This window comes from Chaetura pelagica, unplaced genomic scaffold (genome assembly GCF_000747805.2).
Source record: "Chaetura pelagica isolate M959 unplaced genomic scaffold, ChaPel_1.0 scaffold184, whole genome shotgun sequence".
NCBI classification, from domain to species: domain Eukaryota; kingdom Metazoa; phylum Chordata; class Aves; order Apodiformes; family Apodidae; genus Chaetura; species Chaetura pelagica.
In genome coordinates this window covers 350648-364647 of record NW_009953184.1, presented here as the reverse complement: position 1 = coordinate 364647, position 14000 = coordinate 350648, and positions in this window count along the sequence as shown.

Genomic DNA, 14000 nt, shown 5'->3' with positions numbered 1-14000 from the left:
TGATGTCTGCAAGAGTAGTTCCTGATTTATGGACAAATAGACCATTTCTGCACCCTGGTGCCTCCTGGAGACAAACCCCTGTATTTATCATGTGTTCTAACAAGAGAAAATGGTAAAAGGTAGATGCCCATGATCAACTGCTGTGTTCTCAGTAGCCACCCTATTGGGTAACCCACAGCTTATCAAATGCCCACAGGGTGCCTACACAGATGCTAGTAAATGAAACAAATCCCCAATACAGGAACCCAGGTGTCAGTGCCTGCATGTGTCACCACAAACAATGTTTTTCCAAAATTTTCCTGGACAAAGTAGAGCAATGCAAAGATAATCCACTTGTTGGTTTTTGTTTTTTTTTTTTTTTCTTCAGGCCAGTTGTCATCCCAGGGATGAACAGCACCAGCAGTGCAGGTGTGTTCACTCTGTGGTTCAGACAGCTGACAAAGAACCAGCTGGTTTGTGCATGCCCCAGCACAAGGGAACTTAGAAGCCTGAGCAAGGTGCTTTGAATTTGTCCCTGGAGAAACCCCTGCCATTCCATTGATTCTATAGATTATATGGGTCCTAACTTTAGTTATCTATCTTTAGAAGTAAATGCAGGCTCTGCCTCCCCATTGTAACCTTGGCAATTTAATTTTAGATTTCATGGTGAGTGAATCTACATAGACTTTTAACACGTGCAAAGAAAGAAAGGCAATTGAAGCATAACATAAGCCAGGAAACTTCCATTGTCTTTCCATATCCACCAGCTGCACCAGTCACAATTCAGAGCTTAGTGTTTTTAAAAATTAAAATAACACAGTGATACTAATAAAGAGTTTCTCATACTATTTCAGTGTTTTCCCTCTTTTTATGCAGCTGAAGTTTGGACGTGCCAAGAGTCACACAATAAAATTATATCAAGAATATCAATGTTATGCTTCAGTTGAAGCCTGATCTCTAATAAACATCTGTGTCAAGAATGGTTCTGGGTTTCATTTTACTCCCAAGGTCCTTGAAAGGACCCTATTTTTTGGATATAAGTTTTCTGATAGTAAGGAATTCCTTAGCCCAGGATTCCTTCTGGGGACAAATGCATAGTTTTATAGACTTTCTAAAGTTGAATCGTGAAATCAAATCTCTTTTAAAATAGGTTCATTGATAATTAGACATTATGATTCTATGAGATCACATCACTTCAGGTTCTTGAAATCATCTGCCACATAGGGCTATGAATGACATCCCAGAGAAGGCACAATTCCTGTTATCTTCAAGATTCCCTTGTGCTGTTGAACAAATCTAATAGATTCAGATCTACAAAAGGAGTTAACACACTAAATTCTGATTTGGCAGTAGTGGGACTTTGCCTAATATCCCTTGTTACAACCCTCTCAGTGAAATCCTGTTCTCACTGAAGTCACAGTCATCGCTTGTTAGTTATTTATCTTGGGAAAACAACTATTCATCACCAGATAAAAACTCAATTTACCACCAGATCAGTTATTTGCTGCTGTGTGTCTTTTCTTATCAATCCAACTTTCTAGGGACTTGTGCCCCTGCCCACTCCCATGTAACCATGGACACCTGTCTCTGGCCATTCTGGTTCTTCTACACCCTGTCTAATTTAGATGATCAGCTAATAGGGATTAGCAGGCCCAGTTAGATAACTCAGTTGTACTTTTCTCAGATATGGACATCAGCCCTACTGCCTGTAATACTGTGATAAATTACTGTAGAATTCAGAATTTGGTAAGGAGGTTGAGCACAAAATAAACGCAGGAATGAAGACTGAATGGAAGTAACTGACTTATACAATAAAAGTCAACTGAATTGTGGATTTTGTTAGCATCCAAAAGAATTCATTCTCCTTTCACCTTGGTTGAACTATATACCCTGCTGCCCTTGAACCATGCCTGTCTGAACGAAAGGTCTTCAACTTTTTTCAGTCTTTGTGTTATGAGAGTTATAGATTTTGATAAAAAAGAACCCCGGAAGCTCAATGTACTCCCCTTCTCATGATCTCCTGAACTTCCTGATCTGTTGTGCTCTAAAGTCTGCCATGAATTGCCCTCATTGTGCCATTTCCTCTGTTTTGTTTCTATTCTTGTCTTAGAGCAGGAATTAAGCAGCTTGTGGAAAATAATCCACATAGTGATACTGTTTGCCCATTTTTGTTCCATTTGTAGAAATTTCTTTCTCCTTTCCCTTCTTCATTTTCAAGGCCCTGAGGAGAACTACTAACAGTTAAAGATGATCCCTCCATTTAAGCTCATTTTCCTTTAGGTTGTGTTCAGTTCACTTTTCTGAAGGGTGTATCCTTACTCCTAGGCAAAAACCTAGAGGGACCATCTATTAATTCTCTTTTTTTTTTATAGCCATTCAAACCAAACAAAACAATGTTGCCTGTAAGCATGGGAGCCAAACAGCAACTCTTGGCAAAAAAATAGTGGTTCTTAAGTGCAATTGCTGGAAATAGTCATACCTTTTATTTTTTTCCTGAAAAGTAACTGGAGCACTTGCAGGTAGCAAGATCCAAAAGACGGATGTGACTATAAAAATTCCAAGCTGCTGCACACACTTGGGTTTCCCTTGGGGATCTCCAGCTTCTTCTTGTTTTTCACACGAGCAGTGAATCAAGAAGAACCTGTCATGAATTAAATGATAACCCTGCCCAATTTCATATCCTACCAGAGCTGCGTGAGAAGCGAGATCACTTGCACAGTGACTGTATTTTCTGTCTTGCAGCCAGATCTGAGTTCCTCAAAAATGTTTTAGCATTGTTCAGGAGTGAAAAAAGAGCTAAATGATATTCCTATTTGGCTTTACAGTGTTTTGTGTTGTCATGGTAGTGTAAAATGGTTTTTGTGATACTAGGGAGTGTACACTAGCACTTTCAAGTCTGCTATAAGAGATCTGACCTCAGCTCTGGCTGGTCATTAGCCAGGTGTGGGAGTGAATCTCAAGCACTTATTTCAATCTGTGAGAGCCAGAAAGATCTATGATATGGCAATGAAATATCACCTTTGTGCCCCAGAAGCAGTAACCTGTTTGCAGCTGATAGAAAAATCTGGGAAGTCCTGCCAGAACTGCACATTAAGCAGTGAGACCCTGTTTTTGTAGGTTTTATTCCTTGCTAATCCATATTAGTCCATTTCTGCTGGTCTTCAAAGTGTACTTCAGTGAGTCTTTCTTTGTATAGGCTATTGATGAAGGAGACATTAACTGACAAACAGATTTATTTGAGGGTTATTTTGGTTCTAAGGTAAATTTTGTTTTCATCCTTGTCATTGCCAAGGCTGACAGATTCACAGCTTTTTATTAGCCTTTGTATGCTGAATGCAGAGAAAATGCTTTATGAATTTAGGTTGACAATCGCAGAATCATAGAATCATTAAGGTTGGAAGGGACCTTAAAGATCATTTAGTTCCAACCCCCCTGCCATGAATAGGGAACCCTACCACTAGACACAAAACCTAGCCCAAGTTCCATTTATGTGGCTTGTAGGTAAAAGACTGGAAGGAATATGGAAGTTATGCTTCACTAATGAAAAAATAATAAAGAAAACAACTCTTGTGACTGTCCAGAATGCTCTTGCTATGTGCTGCTGCAGGTTTTAGCCAAGGATGACCATAGTCCCAGGTACTTGGAAGAAAAACATTTTTATCTAAGCTGTTCCTTAAAACAAAGCAAAACAAAATAAAACAACACCTCAAAACACCCCTCCAGATGTGGCACTCAGAGATCTGAATTAGGTTCTTCTCCTTCACCAGCCTGACAGGATGAGCCAGAACTCAGGCTGAAACCACCTGCATCAGCAGCAGCTTCCTAGACCCGGACAGGGCAGTGATAACTCACTCAGGGCTGGTCCAGGTGCTTCCTTCTTCCAAGAGATCTACACCTGATCTTTTAGATTACATCTACCCCCAAAAGCCAAGGCCAATACATGCTTTCTAACATTTCCTCTTCAACTGCCCAGACTCTTAAGTGCTAGCAGGCACAACTTGGATCTGCTCTGCATGGCGCTGGTCAGAGGTAGGATGCGCAAATTTTATTCCAAACATACGGTTTGAGGGAGTAACCTTGGACTGGGAGGAGGAGAATTTAGCTGTATTGTTGCAATAATGTCATACTGCTTGTTTTTGAGCCTGGAAAACAGGCACTGGACAATTTTATTTACTGATACGAGCATATCCTGAAATAACAGATTATGTCTTGATGACGTTTTTAGGCTGAAAGGACTCCCAGCTGTCCAGTGAGTACCTGGAAATGAGCTTTGAGAAAACTAAAATCAAACAAGGGGAATAGCAACTTTGATAAGAATCTTGGTCCTCTTGATATGGATCAAGCACAATTTGTGGGTGATTATTTTCAGAGAACTTAAGAGAAATGACTGACTCCTGATTGAGCTTCGGCAGCAGTGAGGTTGTAGATCTGTTTGGAACCTGAACTTTAGGCTTTGAGGGACCTGAAAGACAAACGAAGGCTCTGTGTAGACACTTAAGTGATTTAGGAACTTCATATTTACACGTTTGAGTTCTGTTTATTTCCTCTGTCAAGTACTTTGGCTTGTCACATGGGGACTATTCACATGACTATTTAAGCACTTTGTGCTTCTATTGCCTCTGACTTTTTGTCAAATCATTTGGAGTGGTTAATTATTATGCTAGGGTTTTCACTCTATGAACAATAACTTCTTTCTTTCCTTAAAGGATTGTTTGTCTAATTAGTCAGTTTCATCCAATATTGTTAAGAAGCCTTGACTGGTTTCTTGATAAATAATAGCTGTTTCCTGAGCCCATTCAAACACTGAAATCATTGTTAATTTTTAATAATAGCCTCAGAAAAGCCATAGGGTTTCACCAGTACACATATATTCCAAGTATAAATCAGAAAAATAGTTTAAATCTACTTGGAGGATTCACATGCATAAAGAAAATGGGAAAGAAATGGAAGAGCTGCAAAGTCTGCAGACTTAATTAGTTGCATAGGATTTAGTGATAGCAGAGGTATGGAAATCACAGTGGGATCCCAGTCTGTGCTGTGGTACTCACACTGTGCCCAGCTAGATTCTCAGTCTGCTGTGTGACTTCCATGTGACTCAGTAAAGTGTCTATGTGTGAGTGTACAAACCTTGGTGCACGTGGTCTTACATATGGAAAAGCCTGTGTGTGTGCCAGTTATACAAAATTCCTAATGAGCCTGTGTGCAACACATTTTTCAACTCCTATTATCCCACTGGAGGTGTAACACAGTTCTTCAGTGAGTTTTGATGAAGACTCAGATTGCAGTTGAATTATACTCATAGGCATGATTTGAACAGATTAAGTTTATTGTTTGTTTTCTACAGATTTTTTCCTTGTATTTATTATTTTTTTTGTTGTTTTTTACATTCTTGTGCTTTTGTGGGGGAAGGAAATATAATTTTTTCATTCTGTATTCTGCACAAGTTTTTCATTGGATTACTGGTTTTACTAATATTGAGATGCAGTGTAATTCTGCTGTTCCAGAGAAGGTGTGTTTTGATTTGCAAGCCAAGCCATCTCAGTTTAGCTGTTGGCAAGGAAGGAGTCCACACATGCAGTCATTTTTTAATCTCCCATTAAAGTCACTGCAGGTTTAATGAATTCAGGTAGTCAAACATGAAGAGCTATTCAGATGATAGAATTAGGGTTAATAACTGGAAAATTCCCAGATAATAATGATGAGATCTTGAGCAACACTAGTAAGAGACATGTCTGCCTAGTATAGGAAAATATAGAAACATATATATATGTGTAGTTTTAAATAAAATACAAAAAACCCATGACATTTTCAACAAAAATAAATGCATTTGCAATTCTTGACATTGATCTTCATCATCCAGTCTTGCATTTATAGCTCGTTTTAGCATCTAAAAGGCAGACATATAAAATATGAAAAATAAATTCCTTGCCAGCATGAATGTTAAGCACTAGAGAAGAAATTCAATGCAGTCTTATCAAGAAAGCCTGTCTAGTGAGAAAGGGATTTTCTATTTAAATGTGTCAGCTGCCTCCCAATCACATCTAGATTTAGATAGAAATGATTTGCCTGTACTGTAATAGAAAAGCAGAAGGGTACTATCACTTTAGTACAGAGTTGTCTGATTAATCTGACCCTTAGGCTGGTGGAAGCACTTTGACTGGTCTGTAAAGCCTCTAAAGACTTCAGTCTTCCATGAGCCATGGAACAGAACAGCCAAGCCAGACTGGGACATTTCCTAGGTGTGCTTGGAGCCAAAACCTGATCTAACAGAGATGTAAATAGGAAGGGCAGCCTATGGGCTACTAGGCTATAGAAGAAACCTTGAACTTGGGCACATAAAGAAATAATGTTTTTAACAGGAGTGAAAGTGAACTTTCTGAACAGACAATTTTCTCTGCCCTTGTCTATGGCCTTTAACAGCCACTAAAAGCTAAGAAATCCTTCTCTGGAGGTGACACAAAAGTTCAATTTCCACAAATCTTTCTTACCCAAATTCAGCTGGTAGCTCACTCAGCTGGTCTAACTGCTACCTATTGAAGCCTGAAGCCTCCCAGTCCCTCTGGCATTGAGATTTCATAGGAATGGATCTTCCACTAAGCACCCTGATGTGCACAGGATCAGTCTTGCCTCCTTTTCTGCTGCCCTTCAATCCCCCAGGATGCCAGGGATGCTAACAGGGGGCCTTGCTGTTTCATGCAGTTCTGTTTAAGGCAATCCCTGGAGGAGTGGTAGCTAAAGAAAACTGTTTGCAACCTGAGGTTTTAAAAATAGAAGCAGATGGCTGGGACTCTGCAACCAGCTGGGCTGCAGTTAGCAAAAGCTCGTGAAAGATTTTAAGGTCAGCCCTGCACTGTGGGAACAAACAGGCCATGGTGTGTTTGAACTGGAGACTGAAAAATGAGCCACAGCAGGAGCTGTTCTCTGATCCTTTTCATATACTTCTTGAAAGGCTGTTCTGCTTTGTTCCCTTCAGCCAAGCAGACTGGAGATGGGACTGAGTCTGCTGCACTACAAACAACATCCCTTGCAAAAATGTTGCATCCCTTTTGCATCTCTTCTTTTTCCTGCACCCCATAATATTTTTTTAATTTCAGATCTCCTTCGTCAACACTTAGTCCAATATGATTTGGGAGGTTGGAACTAGATGATCTTTAAGGTCCCTTCTAACCCAAATCATGATCCCATGATTTGCCTCTCCTCTGCTTCATAGTGGAATATGGACCAGTCCTATTTTTGCTTAGTACCTGGCCCTGATGATTTATTTCACACCTTTGTCACTGCCTTAATAGGAATTTCTTTTCCCAGCTCTGCAATATCTTTCTTAGCTGACTTTCAGAGTAGATGTTCCTCACCCATTAGCACACCCTACAAACGGGAACTGGGCTGCTCAGCTTCCACACAGGGTTTCTGGCACCTCCTGTACTTCAGGACAAAGCATCTCCCTTGCACACTCTATATGCTTTGGACTTACTCCATCCTGCATGAAACACCCTTCAGAAATTTAAGTCTTTCCATAGCACAAAATAGAAGTTCCTAGCTGCCTCACAGCTGGCTGAAAATATCTGGATACCCTGCTTCATTTCTTGCTTTTACCCAGCTACCTCATTAAAATTTGAAGTCTTGTGAAAGTTAAGTTGTGATAAACAACTGGGCCACAGCACAAGCTTAACTACCTGAAGGTAGAGCTCAACTCTTCTCCAGTGACAAACAATCATTCCATGAAATTGCAGTGGTGAAGGACATAAATGGCAATGAAAAGGTGAAGTGCTTATTTTTCTGTCTTTCTTTGTCCAGAATTTTTGCTTGCTGGTGCTGCTATTCAAGTTAATGTAGAGATGAATTGTCTGTGAAGAAATGCAGGAGGAAGTCCTGATGCTCAGCAGTAGTTGCCAAAGAATGAAATGAAAACTCAGTGTGCATAAATGGCAAGGTATATGTCATATACAATACTGAGAGGTAATGATTAAAAAGGACCTCATGGGTGAGGTCTTAAAGATGTGATAGGTAACTGTAAGGATTAAACAGCAACTTAAAACTCAGTGGTAGTTAAAAACCAAAGTGTCATCCATTTCCTAATAATTTTGAACAGCCTCAATTCATAAATCCATAGTGCACTTGGAGCTGGTGTGGAACAGGCTGCCCAGAGAAGTTATGGAGTCTCCTTCTCTGGAGACATTCAAATCCCATCTGGGTGTATTCCTGTGTAATCTACTGTAAGTGATCCTGCTCTAGTGGGGGGGTTGGACAAGAAGATCTCCAGAGGTCTCTTCCAACCCTGACTACTCTGTGACTCTGTTACATGCAAGTGATTGATCCTTTTGATGGTGGAGGCCTGCAGAAAATGTTTGTAAACCACATCCCTTATCTGCCAAGGCAGGACTTGAAGCCTGTGAACTTTTTGCAGATCATTACCAATGCAATATGTGCCCAGCAGAAAGGCACAGGGTCTGGAGGAAACATTGCTGAGTCTGGTGTTACATCACTGGGGAAACATATCTTGTCTGAGCTGAAAGACGGGCAGGAAATCTCCAGTCAGTATTATCTTCAGCAAATGTAATCTACATTTTTTTTTTTCTCCTTGGATTAAGTAATTTGGAGGCCTTGTGAACATGTTATAGTTTTTGTTTTTTTTTTTCAGATGGCTTAAAAATAGTCTTTGTCTGAAATGGGGCCAAAAGAAATGATGAGTGCTAGAGTAGGTTGCAGTTGTGACTGAAACGTTGACAATGGTTGAGGTGGAAGAAGGAGGCTGGAAGAATGAGACTGAGAGAGGAGGTGCCCACACAGATAAGCTATTTGCTGGAAGAGCTTTGCCAAGCAAAGACTTACTGTAGTGAAAAGTGCATTGTATTCAGACCTCAGAGCTTCTGTGTGTCAGAGCCCTGGGAGACAATTGCTCTCCTGCATCTTGGGGATTTATTATGCTTAGCTCCTTCGGGTGCTTCTTGCAAAGCATCTTTTTTACTGCCTGGGAAAGGGGGGGTGAACAAAACATACTGTGAATCTGCAGAGGATAAATGCCCTTTGTAGGCAATCAAAGAGCAGCCTAAAGCTACTGGGAGGGGACAAGATCAGTAGGGCTTGCCAAGCTAAACTGCCACGATGTTGGCCTAAGTGTGTTGGACACAGTGAGGTTTTCACAGGAGTTGTTCCTCTCCTCCTTGACTTTTATCAGGGTCAAAGGCTAATTCTTAATCTCCCAGTGTGACAAAGACAGACTTGAGATGGAGAATTCCCTCCTCCCTCTCCTGAGACTGGCTCCAGCGAGGTGGAGAGACCCTTTGATGACTTGACAAATCACTTTCAGGGCCATCCAAGTGAATCTCTCCAGCAGGCCCTTCTCCCTCTGAGTTGGGGGGACAGCCAATCTATTTTACAAAGTGGCTCTGTGTTGTCTCTTTGGCATCAGGAGACACAGCTTGTTACTAACCGAATTGAATGGCTCTGTTCTTTAAAAGGGACAAAAAAATGGGTCGTGCAAACAAGCAGAGTAAGGAGACAGTAGGACAGAGGTGGTTTGGTCAATGAGTGGGATTCCCAATGTTTTTTCCCTACCACTACTTGCAAAGATTTGGAAAGTGGGGCTGCTTGCCTTTAATAAATATGGCCAGGAAAGAAAAGAGCTGGGGAAGGCAGGGATACCACCAGGGTCGTGGTGAAATAAAAGAGAAAATGATGATTTTTTTTTAAATTTAAAGGGTCACTCTCTTACATGGACTCACTTAATGCTGGTCTCTGAAAGGCTTTTGTTGCCTCCCAGTCACCAGTCAAGAGTGGGGACTGGTATTTCAAACTGGATCAAGGTGTTTTCTACATCTCAAATAAATCTGCAGCTTCTGTATGTCTTCTGGAGATTTTCTGTGTCACAGTCACACGCTGTGCTTGAAACACTATGTTTGTGTGTGTGAGGGTGTGTGTGCATGTGTATACAGGAGTTTTTGCATGTGTACAGATCTACAGATACAGTTTCCTGGCCAAGGTCTAGGGTGCAGAGTGCCAGCTTGGGGTTAGGCCAATATTGTTGTGTTCTGGGAAAACACACAACTAGAACTCGTATTTGGGTTATGATAAGAGTTCATTTTAATCACAACAGAAGCCAAGTCATCCAAAATTAAGGTTTAATGCAGATTGTGATAGCAATGAAGTTGCAGCATGTAGTTTTCAAAGAACATGAGCTAATGTCTAGAAAAAGAGTGGAGGAAGGGCCCTGGATTTTGCTTCTGGCTCAGACACCAAGTCTATTTCTGATCTTGGAGAAATCATATTAGGCAATGTTTGCCATCCAGATGAAAATAAACACAACAGTTTCCAGGTAAGAGCTGGTAAAACAAACAAAAACCAAGCAAACAAATAAACAGAGAAAGTTTGCAGAACTTCAGAGTTCTCATGTCAAACTGTAACATGGAACTAAGGATGGATGTAGAAGATCAACCCACAAGTGCTGATTTTTCTTCCACTGAGGTGAGATTTTTTTACAACATTGGACTGAATATAGAACTCAAGTCTCAAAATTATTTTCCAGGGATTCCTACTCCTAATTCACTCACGTTTATGAAAGCCTTGCATGTGATAGGTCATTGCCTCAGCTTCCTTCCTCTGACTTGGACAGATATTCTGTGTCGAAGCAGAGGGATGTGTATGGAAGTTAAATGCCTGTGTTTAGACAGCAATTACAACTCTAGCAGCAAGCTCTTTCTCAATATTTTAATATTAAAACTGCAAAAGCAACCTTTTATTACCTCACAAAGGTGCTGTGAAGTTTAATTACCTAATGACTTGGAAATACTCTGAGTTACAGTTTTCAGATGGTTTATTGCCATTATTTTGTTTACATAATTACACAAGATGAAATTATAGCCAGTATTTCTAGCTTAATATCAACTTCTTTGGTTTTGAGAGTTTAAACATGGCCCTTGTTGCTCTGTAGTTCTGAGGGTGTTTCTAATACCATAAAAGATATGTCAAAAAATTAAGGGTAATTCCTCAGCAAGATCTACATGATACAACATCATGTGAAAAGGACACTGGTGTCCCACTTGATCTCAAGTTTCTTCTTTCTTCTCGTCACTGTGCAAAACTGTTTATGAAAAAGTTTCTAATTATGATTGGTTTTTTAATAATTCAGACATTGTATCTATAATTTGTATTTTTCTTTACTGAAAAAAGTGTTCTGTGTTGTGTGTGGCTGGAGACAAAAGACCACAACATGTTACTTGTTGAATTCTGTATCAACTCTTCTCTTGAGAATTACTAGGAAGAAAAAATAAAAAATAAAATGTTACTTGGAAGAAACATGTAACTGAGTTGCTCTAATATTCTTGTCTATGCTGGAAGGACAGAAAAGAAATAAACACCAATAAACATCATATATTTGAGTACTGAAGATGTCTATTGAAGAAAGAAGAGATCAGGTACTTATGCATTTTTTTGAGACTTTTGTACATTTTTTACATAACTCTCTTGCTTTCATAATGTTACAAGTGCTTAGAGCAGAGGAAGGTGCTACTTACCTTGTTTTGTTCTTATGAAATACAGTTTTCAACTCACTTGTGTACAGCTCTGCTGGAGCTGCTCTGATCTCACCCAGTTACAACGAACCATGTTGCATGAACAACTCACTCTCTCTCACCACAGATATTCCTCTTCAGCTTCTTGAGAATTATTGCTTAAACCTTCTTCTTTGGTCACAAGTCTGAGTCAAGTGGAATGAACTTCTGAAATTTTCAAGTATCTAGAAGACAGATCCAGTGGTAAGGGACTTACACACAAACAGACATGTTCTTGTGAAACTGGTAGGGCTGCAGATTTGTCACCCAACAACTATATATAATTGCCTATGTGTGTACTTTTAGAATTAATTAGATTAAAACATCCAAGGGTGAGTTACTTCCTACTGACAGCTGGTGAGAATACATCTACAAGAGTGGATCTTGCACAGATTCAATACACACAAGGTCCTTTCACACCACAGACTAAAACTTGGTATGACAATTGAAATATGAGAACCTTTTCTGCTTGAAAACCATTAGACTCCAGTTAATTACTGAGAATTCACAAAATACTATGACTGGGGTATTCTGAGCTGTTCTCAGATGATGCCTTAGGATCAAATTGAATATCAGAGACATGCCCTGAGAGCAGGTTTCCACTATCAGTGAAGTGATATGAAGGTAAAAGGTGTAATTTAATAAGACAACAGCTGAAAAGTTAACCCTGTCTTTATTTTTTGACCAACCGAGATTCCAACAGAGCAGTAGAAAATAAAAACAAAACTGAAAAAAAAACCCCAAACCAAACCAAAAAGCTGCTTATTCTATAGCAAGTGGAAAATAGCCTTGAAAAATACTATTCACAGGATCTTTAGAAAAATAGGTTTATAAAGAAGTGTGGCCAATGCATCCTATGGTAAGACTCAAGGGAAAAAACATTATTTTTTTAAAAAAACTTCAAAAAAACAACCATCCCTCACATCCCAAGTTAAAACTGATATATGTGTACTGTGGGTGGGGTATGGGGGGGGAGGGAAAAAAGCAACCTGGCAACGAAATAAAAAACTAAACCTTTCAACTAGGTTTTCAAAATTTATGTTGCATGTTTTACCACCTGGAGACAAGTTCTTTCTCTGCTGATGCTCACTCAGAATTTCAGTATCACCCTGTGAATGTGTGTGATCAGAGGCAAGCAGTGATCCAATAACAACGGTGAAATGTCTGCTGTCAACACCAAAGTCCACAGCTCTGGAGATGTTCAATCCAGTCGAGACATTCATTGTGTCACACCAATCAAGCTTCTCCTGACATTTCACCCTCTTAGCCTCATCCAAAGTTCAGATCATGTAGTTGCTTTGATGTGAAAAGTACCCATAATTCTTGTGCAAAGACAAAGTGTCAAGAATGATTTTACTACTTGGCACTTCCCAAGAAATGAGACACACTCGACGTCGTTGGCAGAAATGGTGAATGAGTCTGGAAGGCAAATTTCTGCTTTTTCTTTGCTGCTCACAGAAGGGGAAGTGTGTGCTCCTTTGCACTCATCAAGGCAAAATAAAGCATCTCACTGTAGCTGCCAGCCATCAGAAATGCTGTTCACTGTTAGACACAGTGAATGCTGAATCTCCATTTACTGCATGTTCATGCTGATTATTGCCCCTCGTTTCTTTGTGTCATGAAAGACAGAGATAAATAAGAACATTTTTGAGCCCCTTTCCTCAGCCTCCAAGAACATACCAGAGGAGAATCACTGCTGCTACAAGTTCTTGCCATCCTTATGTCCTGCAATGCCAGCTTCTCAGAAGTGGACTAGATTTATAAATGTTTTCCTGCTTCTGACAAGACTTCTTTGAGAAGTTTACAACTCTGCTTTGTTTGCAGTTTATTTTTCCCTGTACAAGTCTCTGCCCCCACCTTGGTGGGGAAGTGATGTTTTGCTAGCATGTGGGTATCCTGACATAGTGAAAGGGGAATGAGGGAGGGAAATTACTACACTTCCCCCTTTCTGATTAGCAAACAAATGGGAAATGTGATGACTTCTGCTATTTCAGGGGTCAGTTGGTCAGACTGCCCATTCCCAGTCCTAGGGCTCAGTCATTCTCTGCCCTCTCCTTTTGTCTTTGTGAGGAACAAAGCTCGGAAACCCATAAAATCGAGACAGTGCCAGCAGTTTAACTTCCTGCAGGATTTTGATCAGATAGGAGAAAATAATGGCAGAGTCACTTTCTTTGCAACAAAAATGTCAGATCTTTGTAGACAACTCAGTGATCTGGAATTCTAATAGTTGTACAGAAATGTATCAGTGAGCAGGAGGGGCCAGAGAGCTGCAGAAAAGCAGGAGACTCAATCGTGGCCATGATGATTTAAAGGTGAACATGGTAGAGTAGGGTAAAAGGTTGGTGATCTTAAAGGCCTCTTCCAACCTAAGTAATTCTATGATTCTATGTTTCTACAGGCATGGCCAGATCATCTCCAGATTTGCTGGCTATAAAGCCCAGATGTTTTAGGAAATCAAATGAGAGAAATTTGTGT